General features: G+C 41.6%; 1 protein-coding gene across 3 annotated transcripts in view; it reads left to right on the top strand.

The window, feature by feature from the left end:
- Positions 1 to 22,548, top strand: part of ARB2A (ARB2 cotranscriptional regulator A) — a 271,521-nt gene that overhangs the window by 248,678 nt on the left and 295 nt on the right. The gene's annotated exons all lie outside the window — the stretch shown is intronic.

Genomic DNA, 22,548 nt, shown 5'->3' with positions numbered 1-22,548 from the left:
TAAAGAATCATTATGGGCCTATTAGCAGGGGTGATGTAAATGCATTTTATGTGCCATTTTCAGATCAACAGTTACCCACACAAAAGTAAAGTTCTTAAGTACAACCTTCTTTGTTTAAGAAGGCAATTAATAAATCAGGCATGATATTAATCTTATGAAATGTAAATTCAAGACCCCAAGGGTCTGATCTATTGGGTCAGCTTCAGCTTAGGCACTGGGGACTGTCGTTTCCTTCAATAACCAGTAGAAAAAATCATCTCTGCTGACATACTGCTTCTACTTTTGTACAAAACTGTGCTATGAATGCTTCTTAAAAGGCTTTTGTGGGGGGAAGGAGGAAAAAAAAATGCAAGCCTTTTAATATGTTCAAAAAACATGAAAATAAATGTTTCAAACTGGATTAGAAGAGTGAGGGTATAACCTGTTGCACATGGGTTTTATATCTCCCATGAGAATCTTTTTCATTGTTATTAATTATATCACATTTTTGTGTATAATATTGATGCTGTTGAAATCACTTAGCGGCTTTGTTTGCCGGAGAGAACCTGTCTAAAAAAAGAAAGTTGTTAACACTAATATTTTGAAATTCAGCTCACATCCCTTGTTACTCTTTTAGTTATTTAAATTGCATTTTGAAAATTCCCACAGTTTCAGAATCTGAGTTTTCTCTTGATCTTATCAATGCAGTTTGAAGGAAATGTCTTCAAAGCCACTTGTAAGTGCACTTTTTGTCTCTTCTTAGGGATTAGCAAGGCCCACACCTGGGATAAGAAGAAAATTTGGAGTATGGCAAAAAGCCAGTTCTTCAGAGTCTCATTTTACCTTCTCCTGCACACTTCTCCAGTTCGTTTTTTCAGTCCATCCAGCACTTCTGGTCCCTGTCATGGGGTTTGATGATGAAACACAAGAAGGAACACCATGCATCCTAGCTTGCATTAGGCATCTGGGGAAAAAAAAAGTTTGGTAATTTGGTACAAAAATTTAGTTGTTAATACCCAAAATGAGCTGCCATGGGGGAACAGCAGGTTACATCCAGGTAAGAATTCAGGTGGAGTGTTTGGCATCGTGAGATAGCAGCTAATGACAGCAGTGAAGGCTACAGCTTGAATAAGTCTTGATTTAATTGGACTGATAAAAGTTGTGTTCTTAGCTGCCAGCTTACCTAGCTTTATATTATCCTTAGTTCTAGTGTGGTGTAGCCTTATCAGTACAAAAACACATTTTCTGAAAGGTATGTTGGTAACCCAGACTCAAAAACATTTAGGAGAGTTAGTAGAAGGATATGGGTTTTTTCAGTAATATCAACCTGTCTTTATAGTAAAGAAGTGAAATATTTGGCAGTTCTATATATATACAAATATGCTTAATGTATGTAAGTATGGAGCATAGTACACAAATATACCGTTTACTTAATAAAAGCAACAACATTCTGTGGCAATTTTCCTAAGAATATATTTTATACATCTGTGAGGGTATATTTATGATATAATTATATGACAAAAATATTTGAAGGTAGTGAACAGATTTGTTTATACACATAGGGATTTACTTGCCAGGCTAGCTGATCTCAAATGCAGAATTCCTATTTGCATTGTGCCATAAACATGCATTCGTACATGTACAGAACTATACATTGCAACAAGGAGCAAATGTCAGTGCTCAAAATAAGTCTTTGCTTTAGAGAACTTCATCTATGGTGTACATGAGCACTGTATGTTAAATTACGGTACAGATTGAATGAATATTGCAGCACAGTTAACTAGGAGTGTGACTTTTTTGAGTGGGATCCTACATTCTCTGTATCTTAAAAAGGTGAAGCCAAGTCACCTGTCTGGTGTAAAGGTAAAAGTGGGCAGATTTTTGGATGGGCTTAGGGTAGACTTGTGCATGAGAAGTGTATGCACGGTTGCACACCTGGTTTGCATTCACAGGCATTGTGATTTATGAGCACATGTAAGTAAAAATGCTACAAATTATGTATACACTTAAACTGCATTATATTTAAATATTTGCATACTATTTGCATGACATTTAAAATCTGATCTCACCAGAGCAGGCTGTGCTGCCCAGTAGGGAGAAACAAGCAAGGGAGGTCATATAGCTATAATTACTTTTAGCAACTTTCCCCATTCAGTACAGGACCATTGCAAACAATAAAACTGGCTGCACATGATTTTGTGTTTTCCATTACGTACCATTAATTAATAGGAAACAACTCTTGTGCAGTTTTAGATCAGAGCTGAGTTATGACTTCTAAGCAGCCACATTTCACATTCATGCAACTTAATGGCAGAGAGGAAGTTTTGGGGTTTATTATTATTTAGTGAAGGCACAAAAGCAACAAAACTAATATAAAGTCACCAAGTCAGTGTAACAGTAATTCTTACAGCTGTGCATCTCACTGTTTCCTGGATTACTTTGCAAATAATAAATCAAATTCCTCCTCAAGGTGACATGTCAGTAATTTCAAATTTGATTAGCTTTATATGAAGGATGTTGATACATTTCTACATGAATTTTTGATAGCTCAGCAGACTGACAACCTTAACACTTACAATGCCCCTTTGTGACAGTGTGGCACACTGAAATAATGTTAACCTACTTAAATCTATAAAACCTTGGGGATCCTGGTTGGGGTATGGCTCAGCAAGCTTGACTTTCACCTGTTCCTCCTAAGAGGATCTGAGACATGGAATAGCTGTTCAAGAATTTTGCTGGGTTTATTTTTAATGTTATAAATGAAAACCGAGAGGACTGAAGGGGAATATCCAGTACTGTGCCCATAATTTCAGGCTTCCAGGTGAAGGAGATAAATCTCAAGGGATACACAGGACATTTTATCCCCATGACTGTAGTCATGAACCATGCCACTCGTGAAGGAAGGCAAAAAGCAGTGGGATTCAGCATTGCTGCCTGATGTGGAGCATTTTGCTGTTGCTGGAGTGCTGTAAAAGTGCCAGCATTTCATCATTTCATAGTTTAAACTTGTTACAAATTCGTGGCTCAAACATTCTTCTTAGCAGAAGTGCCAGATAAGAACAGATTTATGTCGCCACTTGTGTAATGATTTGTCTTTATTTTCTTTGAAGAGGTTACAGGGAGGACTATATGAATTACAAAGTTGGTAATTTTATGAAATTAAATAACTTTCCATTATTTATGTTTAAAGAATGAAAAGCCATATTATTTTAATCTTGGTTTTATTCTGGCTTCAGATTTTTCACACTCTTATTCACACACTTTATTAAGATTAAGTAAAAATTAGTCTTTAGATCAGCATACATGTCATTACCCCTTTAAAGAAAACTCATCATTACCTGACTGTTACCTGAGAAGCCTGCCAAGCAGTCTGCCATGCATCCCTGGCAGTATTCAAGGCCAGGCTGGAGGGGCTTTGAGCAACCTGGTGTAGTGAAAGGTGTCCCTGCCCGTGGCAGGGGGTTGGAGCTGAATGGTCGCTTCCAACCCGAACCATTCTTGTGACTCTATAACATTACTTTGAATCTGGGGGAATGTATTTTAAAGGGGAAGAACATACAAAATCCAAAATCATCAGTAAAGCCCAGCAACTATTACTCAACAAACTAATTTATGTCTTATGCACATTTGGCTTTCTGTAATGGGTTAGCTGCTTGTTTTCTAGCTCTAGAGAGTTAAATATGTGGGATGTATCTATTTAAGAGAGAAATGTTTGTGCTGGTGCCCAGTTTGCTTTCAAGACAAAGAAAATAGAAGAGTTCTTGTCCTGGAAATCTGACCAGTAATTGGAAATTTTTTGCCAAATATTTGAGAGGCTGATGCACATCAGGCTGCTGTTTGTTAGGGCATATGGATATATGTCCATGGTAGGAGAGACAGCATTTTCCTTTCCTAATGTCTCATGAAATTAAAAGGGTCCAGGTAGATGCATGGGTTAAGAGTTGTAGCTGGAATAAATTAAGGTGCTATAAAATTTTTCCAGCTCAGAGCGATCAAGAACTAGGGTTTTGTCGTTAGCTGGTTTTGTACTGTGCAGAGCAAAGGTGTCCTGTGGTGGTGGGCAAAAAATACTCCTGTGAGTACGTACAGCAACATCCATCATTGCCAAGTCCAGGAGGTATGTTGTGACATAGCAGTAGCAAACACAGCAACAGTGGTTGGGAATATGTAAGAGATACTGGCCATAGAACATGGATAGAAGCGTGCAACATGTGTTGTGTTATCTGAACCGTAACATGATGCATGTGCAGTATAATTGTCATAAATAAGCTGCTGAACTTGAATGTCTGCACAGGTGATTGCCTTTTTGGACAGATTAATGTTTCCATAATTTGCCTGGCTTGTTACATATTTTGTATGAGTATTAGGTATCCACTTCTGAAAGTGAGCCTTTTATGACTTGACTGGACTCAGCAGATTTTCTATATGTGGAATTGATCAATTAAATTGTTGTTCAGGGGAAATTGATTCTGTTTGGTGCAGAGTGGCCTGTGGCTATATTGCTCGTCCTTTTTATCTCATTCAAATAATGATATCACATTAGCACAGAAATGTATGCACTAACAGCTGAAGCAAGGAAAAAACACAGTGTATGGTTGTCTTTCCAAAATGAGTAACTCATTTTAAGTCATGGAATCATACATCACACAAAGTAAAAATTTAGAATCAGAATTCTTTCATATAGGATTAAAACTGCCATTGCTATGTTTATGATGTCTGATACGATTCTTCATACTTCTTTTTTTTTTTCATTTGTTCATTTCATTTTTTTCACCATTCTTTTAACCAAGCCTCATAAAATAAGTAACTGTTAACTAAAGCCATACCAGCAGACTTCAGGAATGGGTTTGCAGATGCATGCAATGTGATTATGGAACAATACTGCTTTCAGTGACCAGCCATTCTTAGCTCCAAGAAGAGCTAAGAATTAAATGTTGAGAATTTTAATGGATTAACATTACCCACCATTCTGCGCAGTGACAGACCAGTTGAAGTTTGTGCTAGTGCAAACCATGACAAAGTACAAACATTTCATATTTTATACTTTCGTGCTTCTATATATGGTGTTTCCTTCAAGGGAAGTTTGTCCCCTGCAGCAAGCGCATCCCTGTAGCTGCTTTCTTGCACCACTAGATTTGCAGAACCCTGGCTTGTGCATCGCCGAACTGAGTCGATGTGTGATGTCCGTCAGGATGGCCCTGTTGAGCTCATCACAGGTGTTACTCAGCTCTTCTCCTACTCCTACTTCAGGAATTTTTGATGGACCACCTTTGGAAAAAGTTGCCAAAAACCAATTATTTTGGCTTAACATGAGGTTTATTTTGAACAAGTAGGAGACCAGAGTAACAGTCTACTATGAAACAAAGGTTGCCTCACTTAAATGTCTACAGGGGGGAACCTGTTGGTGTGCACAATATAATTGAAGAGATTCTTGATCTCTTCAAATTACTTCCAGTCATCATGTAATGAAGGACTGACATAATAGAAACACAAAGCTTTCAGTTGCCTTGTTGTGTACCTCGTTCATCTTTTTTCAGAAAAATTCCTATTTCTGTATTATTTCATATTCTTTATGGCATTTCCAACAGCATAATGCAATATGCAGATTGAAAAAATCACAGAATGGTTTGGGTTGGAAAGGACCTTAAAGCTCATCCAGTTCCAACCCCCTCCTAGACTAGATTGCTCATAAGCCTCATCCAGTCTGGCCTGGAACACTTTCGTCAGATAGATTAAGATCAAAATATGACCTGTAAGTTAGTAAAGACCTTAGAGGTAGCTTTGCTATTCTTCAGCTACTGGGAAGTTAGGTAACCTGGAAACTTTGCATATAAGAAGACACATGAACCAGGCCTTTTTGCTGGCAAAGATCAGAAAGCCAGCTCAAGTGTGAGTGGTTCAAAGATCACTGATTGTGGTGAGACTCCTGCCTGCAGATGCACCAAAAGCCCCTCATCAGAGCCTGGGAGCTTTGTAAAGTTTTTTTGCCATAATGAGATTAATTCTCAATTGATGTTCTTCAAAATAGGTGTTAGTTTTTGCTTTAAATACCTGGGGTTTTTTTAATCCTAACACTTCATTCACTACCTATGTAATGGCCAATATACATTTCATAGCATTGTACTATATGAGTTTACCATACCCGAGCTGTATTACATTCTCCTTCATTTACTCACTGTACTGCATTATAAATGAAATTATTTCACATTTTGCTGCAAAAGCCCAGTCTGTTTTGATCAGCTGTCTCTACTCTCACTGTGGTTCAGTGTAGAAGCATGGTGTAAAAATGCACAAGTAATCCTCAAGGGCAACACAAAACTCTATGCAATATAGACAAAAGCGGTAGCAGAGCAGCACCATTAAGCACTGTCCACCTCCAGTTTCACCCCTGAGCCATTCCGGCATTTACTAAACTGAGTGTCCTTAACTTGCCCCTTCAGTATGTGTGCTTCAGATTTCTGTTAATGTAGTTCTCTGTGTGCAATTGTTTTTCTTTAAGCACAGTAAGATGAAGGAGGGAAATTTTATCACTTGATGCTCTATTGCTGCAAGTCAGGTGCAAAGGTGGAAATTTTAGACCCAGTTTGCTGGTGAAGTGAGGGAAAGAAGCTACTGGTATTAGGGAAGTAGATTGTCTCCTTCTTGATGAGCCTAGGAGAATGAAGCACTGACCCAGTCAGTCAGTTTTGTTTTTGCTCGGAGAGTATGAGTCTTCCAGAAGGTTGCTTTTGTCTACTTTGAAGAGTCACATCCCCCTGTGGCCCCTGAGCTTTCTGCCTCTCCTTCCTCCCCTCCATGTCTGCTTTCCTGTCCCTGCTGTGTCCAGGCTGTCTGCTCTTTCTCATCTCTGCATCTCAACCTCCTGTTTCAGGCAGTTTCCTGCTTTTCCAGGTCTTTTTTTCACCTACAAACCCACCCCCTTGGTATTCCTGTGCCTCTTCTCTGTGATCTTTATGCATGGTCAATCTCCTCCCTTGGCCCACTCTTTAGAGGAGGGCCATGAAGATGATCAGGAGGATGGAGCACCTCCCATATGAAGACAGGATGAGAAAGTTGAGGCTGTTCAGCCTGGAGAAGAGAAGGCTGCATGGAGACCTCATAGCAGCCTTCCAGTATCTGAAGGGTTCCTACAAGAGTGCCAGAGAGTAGCTCTTCACCAGGGACTGTGGGGATAGGACAAGGGGCAATGGGTTTAAACCTAAACAGGAGAGATTTAGGTTAGATATGAGCAATATGTGAGGGTGGTGAGGCCCTGGTACAGGTTTCACTTCCAAAGAACACTTCCAAAGTGTTCTTCCAAAGAACCACTTTCAAAGAAGTGGTAAATGCTCCGTCCCTGGCAGAGTTCAGTGCCAAGCTGGACAGAACCTTGGGTGACATGGGCTAGTGTGAGGTGTCCCTGCCTATGGATGATCTTAAGTTCCTTTCCAACCCAAACCGTTCTGTGATTCTATGATTCTTCCCTCTGCTCCCTAGAACTAGTTATCCTTTCTGTTTCCTTTAGGATGCTTTTTGTTTTCCTTCTGCCCTTGTTTTGCCTGCATTTGGAGCCCAGGACATAGTGCTGACATAGTCAGTTCCTGTGCCTGATGCCACAATCGCCTGCAGCATCTGGGAGTATCAGTTGCAAAACAAAAAAGTCTGGCTCATCCCCCTCAGCCCTGGGTTGGAGCTTGCCATTGCCAATAGCATCTTCTGAGGAGGCTTTGGCCAGTTTGGCTGCCAAATTCTGGGGACTCTGTGCTGAGTGTATGCAAATGAGACTTTTCAAAGGCTTGTGACCAGACAAAAAGCATGGGAACTGCAAAAGGACAACAGGGGCTCTACCTCCCAAATTTCAAACTGTTGCTGTGAAGAATAGAAACACAGAAGCTGCTTGGGAAAATTCTTTGAAGGCTTTCTTTTCTTTTGCTTGTTCTTTTGAGATTTTTTTCCCCAACATGTTTTTCCTCAGTCTTATTTCCTGAGGTGACTGCATCCTTTTAGTTGAAACATAAAAAAATAATAATAATCAGCCTTAGGCAGAGACAGAGCATGAGAATTTTCATCTCGAATACTTAGCTTGGCAAAATTTATAAGCAGCTGAAAACAAGCCCCTGTAAAGGCAACTATTGAGATGCCCAACTACTGAGGGCCTATTTGTGTTGTATGAAGTAGATCAGAATATCTCTATGACTCATTTGGGATACTAAACCCAGTTAAAAAGTATCTGCTTTTCAAATTTCAGAAATCCACATTCAGTAATGGGTGTCCTGAGGAAGCATTTTGGTTTAGCACATCCCAGGCCATAGCAAAGATGTTGCATATAGTTGATTTGCTAAGCATGTCTGTAACACATTAATTTTATTACTTTTGTTGTTTGGGGTTTTTTTTTGCGGGGGGTGTTGTTTGTTTGTGAGGCTTGTTTTTGGTTGGTTGGTTCATTGGTTTGGTTTTTTGTTTACTGAACCTCTTTTACTGGACATTTTAAAGTTTCAACTGAACAGAGTGCTGGGCCATCTTGTCCAGGTCATGCTTGGCCTAGACAGGTTGGACCAGATGATCCTTGAGGTCCCTTCCAGCCTGGAATTCTGGGTTCTATAATTCTCTTCTGATGGTGAAACTTAGACGTTTCACACTCATTAGAAGTAGAGCCCAGTCAGCACTGTGCAAATTCAGTGACACAATGCCTTCAGGGTGCATCCTTAGTATCTTCTGGGCAGAAAATACAAAAATAATCACAAATGAGGTATTTCTTTATGCAGAACAATGGCAAAAACATTTCCCACCATTGTCCCTGTGCTGTGGCTTATAGAACAAACCTTGATGCTTCCAGCTATTGCCTAATAATGGTAGTTGATGGGATGCATTTCAACCAGGAGGGCTGTGGATTTGCTTGCCCCACTTCTCTTCCTGTGACAAAGCAGGAGCATTTGCTCCATGCACAGCACTGGGCAGAATGTCCCTCCACAAGAGCTCTACTCAGGTTTCTGCAGCTGCAAAAGACTCTGGTGAGCAGGCTTCACAGAATCGTAGAGTGGTTTGGGTCGGAAGGGAGCTTAAGATCATCTAGTTCCAGCCCCCTGCCATAGGCAGGGATGCCTCACTCTAGATCGGGTTGCTCCAAGCCCCGTCCAACCTGGCCTTGAACACTGCCAGGGATGGGGCAGCCACAGCTTCTCTGGGCAACCTGTGCCAGGGCCTCACCACCCTCACAGGGAAGAACTTCTGCCTTCTATCTAATTTGAACTTCCCCTGTTTAAGTTTAAACCCATTACGCCTTGTCCTATCACTACAGTCCCTAATGAAGAGTCCTCTCCCAGCTGCAGCTGCTCTCATGATCTTACTGCACTGAAGGCTTTTTGGCACAGAAGCAAGTCCCATGGAAATGTGATACTGCTGTATTTTTGCCTTGGTGTGTGAGCTTTCTGTGGGGAGAAGAAGTAAATCTTCTCTCCTGAGCCCATTCCTCCCAGACATTTCATCCGCATCCTCCCATTGCAGACACCCAGATGTACAGGCTGCAGCATGGGGCAAAGATCCCTGTGTTGCTTGGCTCCTGGTTTCCCCAAATGCACAAAGGAGAGATCCATGTGGGAGCAAACCCCATATTTACATGTCCTGTCTCCCTTGGTTCACACCCACTCCTCATTCAAATGCAGCCCCATAGCTTTTCATGTGTCTGAATGCAGACCTGGAAAACCAGTAATGAAGCACACAAAAACTCAGAATATTTTCACTGTAAACCACCTTGGGGTTCCTGCAGAAAGTAACCATCGTGGCTACAGAGATACCAATGCAACGCATTCATGTCATTCTGGTGCTGGATCTGAAAAACATGTCAAAACAGATGGGGATGTTGTTGACTGCAAGTTCTTTGCTTTTCAGTCAATCATAGATTTTTCTCTTTTCACAACAGACTGGGGAAAAAATGTTTTCTTAATTTAATAAGGCAATATATTTTAACTTTTCATTTGTCCCCAGACTAATGGGGAATATGCTATATGTGTTCCAGCCACAGTGCAACTTTTCCTCAAGTGCTTATATATGAGCTCCCCTCTAACTTCCCTCTACAGGAGACTGAGTTTTCATATTAACTTGTTGCAGGATCTTTTATGAGCAGTGGCTGTCAAACTGTGCTTGTCTGTGCATTTGTACATGCTGATATTGCTCTTATTTAGACTAACTTTGGCTCCCACCTCAATCTTGTTTTTCCCCATGCAGGGTTTTTTTCCCTAATATATCAACAGTTTGTTTGAAACTTGTTCTGGAAAAAAAAAACAACCTACAGTGCTTTAGGCAAACCAAGCCAAACTGGAGCAATAAGTATTAAAAGATATGCACAGGGCACAAACAAAAGAATTCCCCAAATGTATTTAAGTGATTTTCTTCCTGCTTTTTTAATATAATATTTGTGGGCCAACTGTGGCAATAACTGATAATATAAATGCAAGATGACATAATTCCAGTTCAGTGATTCTTCTGAGAGAAATTACCCTGACAACTTCTTTTCATTTTGTTCTAATTTTAGGGGGGGGGGGGGGGAAGGAAAACAAACCTGGAGATTCTTAATGTAAGGAAAATCAAATAAAGTGTCACCAAGTTCTGAAACTCATTTAAATATTTAATCTGTCTTTCACTTCCAAATATACTTTCCTGGGAGGTTCTTGTGTTTCCATCTCCATTTCCAGAAGCTTACCATCTTTCTAGCTGGAAGAGACTGAAATTTTTCTCAGAATCCACTGTGTGGTTGGCAAAAGATCTCTACCATGACACAAGTGATCTTGCTTGCATTTTCTGGGAGCTCCACAGTCTGACTTAGCAGCACTGATTCTGCTGGAAGACTCCACATGGAAAGATCAGTTGTTAAGTCATGACTGTATTTTGAAATGAAAATTGCTTTTGGAAATGCACCAAGGTCATTAAGCTTCATTGTTTTCTTTCTTTGGGTGCTTGGGGGTTTTGTCTCTCTGGCCTGTAGGGAAATCATAAGTTGTTTCTTCATCATTGAGATGACTGTGTCAGCTTGAAAATACAGCTTTGGGCTTGATGGGTTGGGGTTTTTTTTGTTGGGTTGCTTTGGGTTTGGGGTTTTATTTTCTAATATAGTGAATTTTGTGATATAGTGAATCAGACCTTATTTTGAAATAAATACGGTCTCTCAAATTAGGCTGATTTAATTATTGCAATGGTTAATGAAATGGTTAAAAACTTTGCTGCTTTGACACTGGATGATTAAAACTGGATTAGCAGAAAGACTCTGATTTGGGGGCTTCTTTCTGTCCTGTTGTGCTTTTCTTGTGGATGCAAGGCAGGACATGATTTCTAGGAGAAATCCATATCTGTCCCTCACCTAACTGATTCCCAGGTCCTGGTGAGCCTTCTCCAGCCGCAGCTCAGCAGTGGGGCCCCACTGGTCACACATGCAAACCCACAGTGAGCTCTTGGTCTTGAGAGTTGGTTTGATTGCATTTACTTGGTTTTTTTTTCCTTATTGTAAACTTAATATTTCTCTTCATGTTCATCCCAGACTCCTGCGTTCTCCCTCCTGCTGGTGGCAGACCCACCTCCCACACTTACGCTTGTGTGTCTGCCTCCCATAGATGAGGATGTCAGGCAGGGTGTTGGCAGAGGTCAATGCATCCCAACAGTCAACTTGTCTTCTCGTCTTGTCTGCCTTCAGCTTCGCTCTGCCTTACGCCTCACGCTGCTGCGATGCCAGTGTTCACCACCTCACACCAGTCTCAAACTCATTGCCACATGTCTGGCTTGCTGCCCTTGCGTCCCAAACATCACCCATGGCTGATGTTTGGAGGCATTGTTAGAAGAGGTAGGGAGCAAAGCACGGGCACAAGGGAAAGAAGTTGAGGACTTCCAGACTGCGCTGCCGTTTGCTGCAGCACAAAAGAGCGTTAAGCAGGGAGTGAAATGCAGCTTTACGGTCATTAATGTCAAGTGCTGCCTCTAATGACATCTCTGAGGTTAAGTCACAGGAAGTGTGATATTATTCAGTTTGGTTAAATTTAGTGTAATTCACATCTGCAAACCCTTTGCGAATTAGTGTTTAGTCTTAAATTGCTGGTTTCCATGATATGGGAGCTTGAGAGTATCCTGTATTGACGTGTTATGAATTAGGGTGGAGAAGCCTAAAATCCACGTGATGCGCCAAAAAAACTCAAGTTTCCAAGTAGTTCTGAGGCAAGTATACAATTAATTTAGTTTGCAACACTAAGCAGCTGGGATGGCACCCTTACAAAGAATTATTTCCTCCCTTATTTGCTCTCCCAGTATAGGTGCTGAGAATGGCCACTGGAGACAGAGCCTTTTGCAAAGCCGTGTTTATAAGCCACAGTGTTGGCCCAGCATGGCTGATCCTTGCCGCACACTTCACCTCATTGGGCTGTAATAGGTGCAGACCTGTATTGATTACCATGACTTGCAAGAGAGAAAAATCTTTGCACTTCAGATTGGGTATAAATTATAAATAGTGTCTCCAAAGGCTGTGAGTTACGGAGATGGCATTCTTCCTAGACAGCCGCATGTAAAGCTGTTGTTCTGGAGGTTATTAATTTTATGATTGCAGCACAGGTGTACTCGACCCACAACAATGATCATTGTCCATAAAATCCTGCTGTCTAGGTTCAATCACCTGCCTTCTTCAAGAATGTTCATTAGCAACAACCAGCAAAGATCATGGTAATAAAAGAAGGTGAATGCTCACTATATGAGTGTAAATTCACTGGTGGAACAGCACTTTCTTGCAATCTCTCTCACTAATAACAGCTATGCAGACTCATGTAAGAATACATAAAAATGTATCTGATATGGGTTAGCCATAAAGAACTTGTGCACAAAGGTTATTCACATCTTGAATTCTCAAAAAAAAATTTTTTTGCATTTTTTTTCCAGCAGATTTTTTATACTTATTTGACAGAATTAAATATTAAATTCTTTATCAAAATTAACAGAGTCTGTCAAAGTGACTTCCAAAACTTGAATTTTTAACTGCATTTGTTACTGAGTTTTTTTATTCTCGTGGCCCAGCTCCATCTTCATGGCATTTTACAAATTCAGATGTATTTCCTTTCCATTAAGTTATAAAAAATTTACTGAATTTCCCATGAAACCATCAGTCTCACCTAGAAGATCAGCTCCTTATTTCTCTTATCATTTGGGGTAGGGCTGCTGCATTTTCACAGATATATCCTCTTCTTCTGCACTCACCAGTATACCTGGGTAGTAGATGCAGCCTGTGTCCAGCTTTTTTAAATACCTGCCAAAGCCAGATCTGTAACTTTCTTTTGTTAAGAAATAATGTGTGGACAAAGAAGATGTGTTTGGTGAGCTACTGCCAGCAAATGGAAGATAAAGGCATTGATGAGAAAAGACTGGATAGACACAGTAGCAGTGAGGTGGAGGAGGTCTTGGTGAAACAGGGTTGAAAAAAGGAGAGCTCGGGCTGGTGGGTGAAAAAGATGCAACAGGATCAGTTCAACACTTCAGAAAGAGCTGTAAGGCAGGCAAATTGTGGACAAGGAATTCAACAGTGGATGCCTGTGAGAAGTCAGTGTCGTGGAGAAATAGATGTTCTAGAGAAACACATGTCCCAGACAGAAGGAAAAAAGCAAGGAATAGGAAGAGATTTGGGTGAACTGAAGCCTTAGGAAGGAGCAGAGAGGACATTCCTCTGCCTGAGGCTTGTACATCTACTCAGGCAGAGAAAGGGAGTGCTCCCTATCTGCCTGAGACCTGTGAAAGTATTTGCCCTGTCAAGCTCGAGGTGTTTTTGAGCGTGTACAGAAGTGATAGTGTAATAAGGCATAAACTTTAAGGTCAGGAGCTGAGGTGTCTGTGGAGCATAGACACCTCGGGAGGTGGCAGGTGGCTGCATTGGGATTTTCAGGATCATTTAGGTTCAGGCTATTATGTTTCACCTCTCTTAACATAAGAGGGTGAGTCCTTTTCTGCAGCAGGTGGCACCTGGAGTAGATGTCCAAAGGGAAAGTGGATGGACGGGCCCACCTTAGCACTGTCTTTGCTCACCCCATTGCTACCACCCTGCAGCAGTACCTGTCAGGAGGGGAGAACCAGCTGCAGATGAGTTTTGCTCGGTTTCCCCCTGGGAGCAATGCCAGCATCGCAGAGGCAGCGCCTGGCTTTGGGGAACTGTTTCCTCTTATCCATCACAATATAAGCCTCTGAAGGAAAATCAGGGGGTTCATTCTTACCCCAAAAAACATCTTCATAAAATACAACCCAAATATCACATCTTCTGTTTGACAGGTAAAGAATTTTTATATTTGTCTTTAAATACTTTTAAAAGTGTATTATAGAGATAGGTAGATAGGTAGGCAGGAAGGTAAGTAGGTGGATGATGGATAGATAGATAGATAGATAGTGTAGATATAGGGGGGAGGGGGGAAAGAAAGAGAGAGGTAGGTTAGATATAGATTTAAAGATAAAGATTAGATGGAGATAGAAATGTATATAGATATAATTTCAACCCCTGCCTTGTACTCCCTGCATGCTATGCCATTTTAACACGAGTTTTAAAACCTACAGTTGCATAACATTTAGCACATCTACGCTGGTCCTCTTCTTCAATGAAATGGCTCACTCCCCTGCAGACATTCCCTGCTTTTGAAATTGCTGCCTGTGAGAGCACCATTCAGCAACATGCTGCAGGTCTGATTCAGCTGGCAATGTGTGGGATACCGTAACACTGATGGGGCACATCATTCCCTGAGCATCATGTGGCATTTCACCAGGAGCACATATTCAGTGGCTTTCCCTGTAGCGCAGCCCCAAAGTTGCATCCTCTCCCCTCAAACTGGATCCTGAGAAAGCCTGACTTGAGCTTTTTTAGTGTACCACCAGCTGGCTGTTTTTATAAAATCATAGAACCATGGAATGGTTTGGGTTGGAAGGGACCTTCAAGCTCATCCAGTTCCAATTGCCTGCCATGGGCAGGGACACCTTCCACTAGACCAGGTTGCTCCGAGTCCCATCCAACCTGTCCTTGAACACTGCCAGGGATGCAGCAGCCACAGCTTCTCTGGGCACCCTGTGCCAGGGCCTCAGCACCCTCACAGGAAAGAACTTCTGCCTAAGAGCTCGTCTCAATCTCCCCTCTATCAGGTTAAAGCCATTCCCCTTGTCCTGTCCCTACAGGCACTTGTCCAAAGCCCCTGTCCAACCTGGCCTTGAACACTGCCAAGGATGGGGCATCCTCAACTTGCTGCCTCTCATAGATGTTTGGCAAGCAAGATATCCACACAGAAGGCTCTGATGGAGGCAACCCCTCCACCTCAGTGTGAATTTTGGGGGGCTCCAGTTTTTTTGTTGTGGCTTCCCTTGCTTAGCAGTCCTCAAATGGCACAGGGCAAAGGCTGCATTTGAGTATCTTCATCCCCAAAGTTGCCTGGGTACAGCTGGGGTTCCAGTGCAAATTTGGGATGTTTTAGCCTTAGGCTAAAACAAATATGATTAATCAGCCTGTGGTTTTAGCTGTTCATGAACCCTTCCTTTTTTTAATGCAGTTACTTGCAATTTGTATTACCATGGCTATTTTCATTGGTATTAGCTAATAGCAGTTTTGTCCTGGATGCCTGGTTCTTACTGGGAAGGCCCTATAGCTATTTGATATATATACTTTATATAATATATATTATACATATATATATACTTTTTTAATATATACTCAAAAGAAAATCAGTCAATTTTTGGTGACCTAGAAAATGACCTGATTTTTGGTAACCTGTGCTCAGGAGGGAATGACCTTACAACTTCCATATGTTTGGCCAGTTAGCATGCAGAAGAGCAAACAAATGACCAGTGCTCATGAGACTGCCCTTAATATTTAATGAAGAGTAGTGAAAAATAACAGCTGTGTTACCCCTCTATCTCTTTCCTGCTTCACAAACCTTGCTTTCAGGGAGCCTTTACATGGATCTCTGCATCTGTTGCTCATGGGGCAAGAGGAATTCATTAAATATTTTCTTACGTTTTTAGAACGCTCCTTGTGAGTAGTTTGTACGTTGTAAACAAGAGGTGGAGAAAAGTTGATTGCAAGTATGGGAGTTCAGAGGTAATCTTGGCTCTGTGTTGGAGGGATGTTTGTTGCTCTCTTTCCATCATTCCACTAGCAACATTAAGAGATAACAAATGTCCAACAAAAATAAATACTGTTGTGTGTCACAGAAGGTAATAACTACGTATAAAATATCTTTACTATGTGTAGTCTATTCTCTAGCATTGCTACAAAGGTTCCCACAATTTTTTTTGGGTTAATATTGCATCTAAACCAGTTTACTGTGTGCCTAAGCCACTTTTAATAAGCTGTATTTAATTGCTTCATACTTCTCTACTTCTTCTTGGCTCCTCAAAAACATCCATTTCCCTACAAAGTTGCTTTTAGATTATTGTCACATTCATAACTCCACAAACTATTACTTCTCAGACAAACTAAATACATTGAGGTTTCGGTTTGGGTTTTCTTTTTTCATGTCCCTTCAGAAATCACTGCCTCCATTTCATCAATTGCTGTATGGCTTGTCTTTTAATTTCACCTAAGCGTTTAACCTTTCTTTACCATTGAAATGCCTGGAAGCACATATGCAGAAGCTCCTAAGGTCATTGGGTCTTACAGCCCTTGAGCTAACAGACTCCTTCCCAACTTTTCCTGAAGCTCTCATCCACTCTGTCAGAAGTACTTAGTGATTTTAAGCAAGGTATATTTTTTTTTAATCTCCTTTTTTCCTTAGCTTTACTCATGGTGCTCTGAGAGCTTGTTCTGTTTTGGGGTTTGAGACCTGGAGGTTTAGATCAGCAGACCAGAATAGTCACAACGGACACAATAATTTCGTCCTGTGCAAATCCATAGGATCCAGGAATCATAAATGGAGAAACCTTATAAATTAAAAATAGTTCTGTCATTCTTAACGATGACACTCTAAAGGTTAAAGAAGAAATAGCTTTTTTATACAGAAATCATTTAATAGCATGCAGAAAGATGGATGCAGGAGAGGCAGGAGGTATCTTTTTATCATACATAAATGCAGATTTGAACAGTATTATTACATCACTACAGAATTACATGTTCAAGGGATAAAGTCTTACATGAAGACTTCACTGAGTGTGCATCTAGATGATGTGAGAAAGAAGGAAAGACATTTCCACTTATTCATAACTTTGAGGAGGAAAAAACCTTTCTGAAAGGCGTATTACACTCATGTTCCAGGTCAGATAGTGTTGGCTTGTTCATTCATTTATTTGTAAAGGAAGAATGAATTGTGTTGCTTCTCAGAGTTAGGGGAATCAGGGTAAAACATGTTCAGTGAGTTTTGAAGTGCTTCTGTTCATACCAATGTCCCCAAAAGTCTGCATTTCAGCCTTTGAACCATTAAGTCAAGTTTGGATAAGGGTTAGGGCCTTTTATATAAATCATAAATGTTAAAGCAACCTCTGCTAGTGCCAGGGGACAAGATCACAAAGCTCATGTCTCCTGCCCAGTACTGGCATCAAAGTTTTGCAGTATGGCAGGGACCATGACTGCAGGGACAGAGCTTGCTCCTGCTGACATCAGTTGCAAACTCTCCACTGAATGAGACACTTGGTGAAGAGCAGCAAGGCTTTGTGTCCTAATGCAGGATAAACCCAGACTCATGGAGCATCCTTAATTCATTCTCAAGCCTGTGCTATTCAGAGGCGAGCTGGCACTTGGAGAAGCAGACCTAAGGTCAGCCCTGTGGCTAATACCTACGGAGAAACTTCTCAAGTTCCTGGAAACTTTCGTCTGCAGATGTATTCCAGTGCAGAGACACATACAGAGAGCCCTCTGGGCTCCTGTGCAGCATGGGAAACCTTTGTCCCACACATCTTGTAAATGCAGCAGGGGGCCACTATTGTGCCATGCATCATCTGAGCACTGCAGGAGGAGGCTTTTGTCCAGCACGGTGAGCAGGCAGCATAGGAGGGCACCTTTGTCCTGCACAGCCAGTGATCGCTCTGCAAGAGTGAATTATGGGGATTGCAGAGCTCCTTCCCTCCGTGGACTCAGGCAGAGGAGTTGATCGGCCTTGCTGAGCAAAGAGATGCTTTTACAGAGTGGGAGTGGAAAGCGGAGGCAGCAAAGACACATATGTGTGCAAATGGTCACCAAGGTTGTTTGCCCAGTCATGTTGTACAGCCATCCCTGCAGACACGAATCCCAGTTTCAGTCTTTGCTTTTGCCCTCTATATTCCCTACCATGTGGGCTGCTCTTTTTCTGATTATTATTTCTCCATCCCTTCTTATGTTTTTATCATCTCCCATTCAATATATCATTTGCTGGTTAATCTAATTAACTAATAAGTGCTCTCATTATTATTTCAGATCACTAATAACCATGTTTTAAAGACATGAGCACTAATACCATTACCTCTGGGACTGTACAGGTGTATTTTCAACTCTGTATCATTACGTATTACTTGTCTTCTCAAAGACTCTGGCCACTTCCCAGCAAGTGCACCTCTGCCATTTTCCACCACAGTTTGGGGTACCGTAACTTATCTCACTGATGCAAAGTTGTGCCATTCTTCCGCTGAAATGTGACATTTAGAGTGGTGAGGCACTGAAACAGGTTGCCCAAAGAAGTGATAAATTCTCTATCCCTGGCAGTGTTCAAGGCCAGGTTGGACAGAGCCTTGAGCAGCCTTGTTGTCGGAAGGTGTGTCTGCCTGTGGCTGAGCTGATTGGAACTGGATGAGCTTTTAAGGTCCTTTCCAACCCAAATCATTCTGTGATGCAGTTCCCAACTTGCAGCAGTGACTGCAGAGAGCAGACTCCCAAACTGCCATCCAGCAAGGAACAGTGCTGAGATGAGGTGAGCTGATTGGATCCAGCCTGCTGAGATGGGTGCACTGCAGGTGCTAGTGGACATGCTGCAGTTAGCTAGAGCCTGCACAGGCATAGCTATGTGTAGCTAGGAGCTGAATTACCATACGTTTCAAATACTATGGGGTCTCCTCAGCTGGAGTGAAGTAACTCATCTCTAAATGAGAGGTAGGGGCTACCACAGCCCACTGAAGCGGTGGAGGTCTTGTCAGATCCTGCTGTGTTCTAAGGCTCTTGTTGCCCTAAAAGGTGCTTGTGATGTTTTTTAATGTTGATCTCCTACTTTGCTGATATTCAAAGATAGATTTTACTTCAGTAGTTTCAATTAACTCTCCTTTTCTCAAATTAGCATTGTTTTTCTTCCCACCTCAGTCCTCCAGTGCCTACCTGATTGTGCATGAATTCTCAGAAATAATCGCCAGTAGTTCTTCAAGTTCATTAACTAATTCCCTGAAGACCCTTACATGTATGTCACCAGACCTGATGATTTGTATATTAGATTTTTGCAAGTATTTCATTAACTGGGTTTTCTTGTATCAATAACTGTATTGGCAAGTCTTCATTACTTCTAATGGTCAATATCTCTTTGTGGTGGTAGGCAAATTGATTCTGAAACTTGTTCACCATTTTACAGCCATCACTCATCTGACGTCATGAGTCACTGGATCAGCCTTCTCTCTGGAGCTCCTTTCCAATAATATTCTATATGTGTTGAAATAGGCATTCAGTTCTCCCTGCCTCTTTATGATAGCAAGATGCTGCTTTTATGTCATTTCTCTGGGGCTGGGAACAGGGATGTTGATAATTTTTTTCTCTTGCAACTGTAGCCTTAGCATATTTTAGGATGTTCTGGCTGTCTCCCACACTCAACAGTTTTTATATGTACTTTCAGCGCAGCTTGCTCCTAAGATTTCTCAAATAATTAATGTCTGAAATCACTTTATGTAGTGCAACAACCCACCACTTATTACAGTATATTGAATTGTGTCGTTTATTATCATGGCCTTGGAAATTAATGAGCACTAAGGAGATAGATATATATATATATATACCTTAGAGGACCTTGGCTTCAGTACAGCTGCTTCTTATTATCCAACTGCCACAAACAATTTTTTCTATAAAAAAAGAATGCAGGCTGCTCTTGCATTCAGTTTAGATAGTCTACTACTAAATACACAGTTGAGATTGCGGTCATCAGTGATATTTTTCTTCTGGCAAAAACCTTATGGCCAAATTTGTCATCACACTTAGGACATAACTCCTCTTGCTTCTCTCTGATTTTCTGAGCCTCTGATACATAAATCATAAATGCACAGTCTGTGCAGTGTTAAATTTTTAGACCTCCCCCTGTAGTAGTAGTTGAATGTGAATACATAAGGACAAAATTTGACCTTTAAATTATTATAAAGGGCCAAGGCAGATACTTGGCAAGCTTTTCTCATGGCAATATTAATCAAGCAAAGAATCGTCATAATCCTGGAAACTAAGTAGCCATTGTAGTGATTTTATCACCAGGGAAATTGTTCATCTGACAGTAAGATTGTTACTAGGAAAGGGAAAATAGCGAGTGTTAAAATTGCTTTAGACTACTGAATCATTGAGTCCCTCTAGACTCAAAGCTTGAATTGTTTTTTTGAGAGGGGTGGGCTGAGAGGGTTTGCTACAGAAAAGCTGTAGCTTAATCAGTTTCAGTAACACCAGTGAATGTAAGCCTGATCTCTCTTGAGGACATGAGGAGGGTACATGGGAGAAGGCAGGATAAGAAAGGGAGTGGGAGGCTTCAGAAACTTAGTGTTTTGTCATTTTTTGTTTCTCAATGGCCCTTTCAGAGCAGGAAGGTTGTTGATAAAAAGAAAAAGAAAGAAAGAGGGGGTAGAAAAACCCTGCGTATATTTTTGTCTAATTTAATGTGGGTATACCATCAAGAAAGAGGAGACAGATGCAGGCAGGCAGAGTGACAAGTGCCTCTTGGAGCTCAAACTGATGTTACCATGTGCTGTAACACAGGTGTGTGAGATCTGCCTGTGTAGGAGTGTCCTTGGAATGTGCTAGGACAGCCTGTCCCTCCATAAAACCAGCTTTGATAGATGATGCCTTTACTAGTGTCAGTGCATGGTGGCAATGGGCAATTGCAGTGTATCCAGCCGTGCAGTAACCAGAGGAACAGGTCTATTTGGCCAGGGGTTGTGCTGGAAGGGAAGTTTTCTCTTTCTGCTGTGGTACACATAGTATACACCATGCAGTGATGGCACATCTCTGCGTACTGGATGACCCCAAGCTGCGGAACATGCATTGGTGAATATGGCTGTGGGGTGGCTCTCATAGGGGTGGGGTAAGTGGTCTTCTTTGAAATCCAGAACCGTAGAGCCATCAAATCTTTCAAGTTAGAAAGACATCAAAAATCATCGAGTCCAACTATAACCTCACTCTGCCAAGTCCACCAACCACTTGGTAGGACCGACTGCCTCCCAGCAAGTAGGGCTTGCACAGAGATGGGTAAATTCAGAAGTGGAAAGTACTTCTGTAAAAGATGCCTCTTGGAAATCTGTGTGAGATGTCATGAAACGTCTCCATACAAGGGTCATGGAGGTGGGGGGAATCTCTGTGTGTGAGCATGATGTGGATAAACCATCTCTTTGTGTGGGCAGTGATGTTTTTCAGTAGAGGGGTTTTTTTGGAGGAGTTTGTCCGATGGCTGCCTTTGAGTGAGCAGGGCCGGGGGTGACATGATGGATAACACCTCCATCAAGACCTTCCAGAGGAGACGGCATGCGTGGAGCCACCAAGGGTGGGTATATGGGGGTGAGGGTCTTGTTGGAGTGTGAAGGTGTGTGTGAAGTGGGCAGCACCATGTTGGGGCATCCCTCCGGAGCTGCTCTGCCTGCATCCCTAGGGACTGTCAGCCACCCCAAACACCATCAGCTGCCCCACACTGCATCCCTCTCCACCAGGCAGGCCATGGCCATCGCGTCCTTCATTGTTGTCACCCCCAGATTGTAATACTGTCACAACACTGTTGCTAAGCAACAAATGTGGTTACCAGGTCTCAGCGAATAGCTAAAGGCGGAAAGTGAAGTGTTGCACCATTGTAGAGTAACCATAGCAATGACCTACTATTACAGACTAAAGAATTATCATTAACAACGTTAAAGTATCAAATGGAAGTCCGGGATCCAGAGACTTCCAGGCAGCATCTCTGCATAACTGGGTTACCCAAAAAGAGGTCCCAGCTCTTTTACAGCCCTTGGCTGCCCACCTCCTTCATCTTGGTTCTGTTCTGGGGGTTGTTGTGGGGATTTTTGTTTAAATAAAGCAAATGAGCTGTGTGTTGAAGGAGGCACTTGTAAAACAATAGAAGAACAGGAAAAAAAAACAAACCCAAAAAAGAGGTGAATCTTTATGGAAAGGGAAGAGGTAAGTGGGAAAGGTCTACTTTAGTGCCTCAATATCACCTATGGGATGTTGGGAAAAGGATGCGTACGTGATACATTAATTGTTGTTCAGGCCAGATGTTCTCTTTTGCTTAAAAACACGTATGTCAGCCTAAAAGCCATGTAAAATTAAAAGAAATAATACAAGGTACACCAGCCCTGAGAAGTAGACACTTTTTTTCCTAAGCTGCACCACTCAGATGAGGTGTTTCAACAAAGTTTTGCTTAGCAGAGTGCTTTGGAGTCTCACTTGCCTGGGCCCAAGACACATTCAGTGTCTCAGAT

Source organism: Psittacula echo, assembly GCF_963264785.1.
Source record: "Psittacula echo genome assembly, chromosome: Z".
In the NCBI taxonomy this organism is placed as follows: Eukaryota; Metazoa; Chordata; class Aves; order Psittaciformes; family Psittacidae; genus Psittacula; species Psittacula echo.
This window is presented reverse-complemented; position numbering and strand designations above follow the sequence as displayed.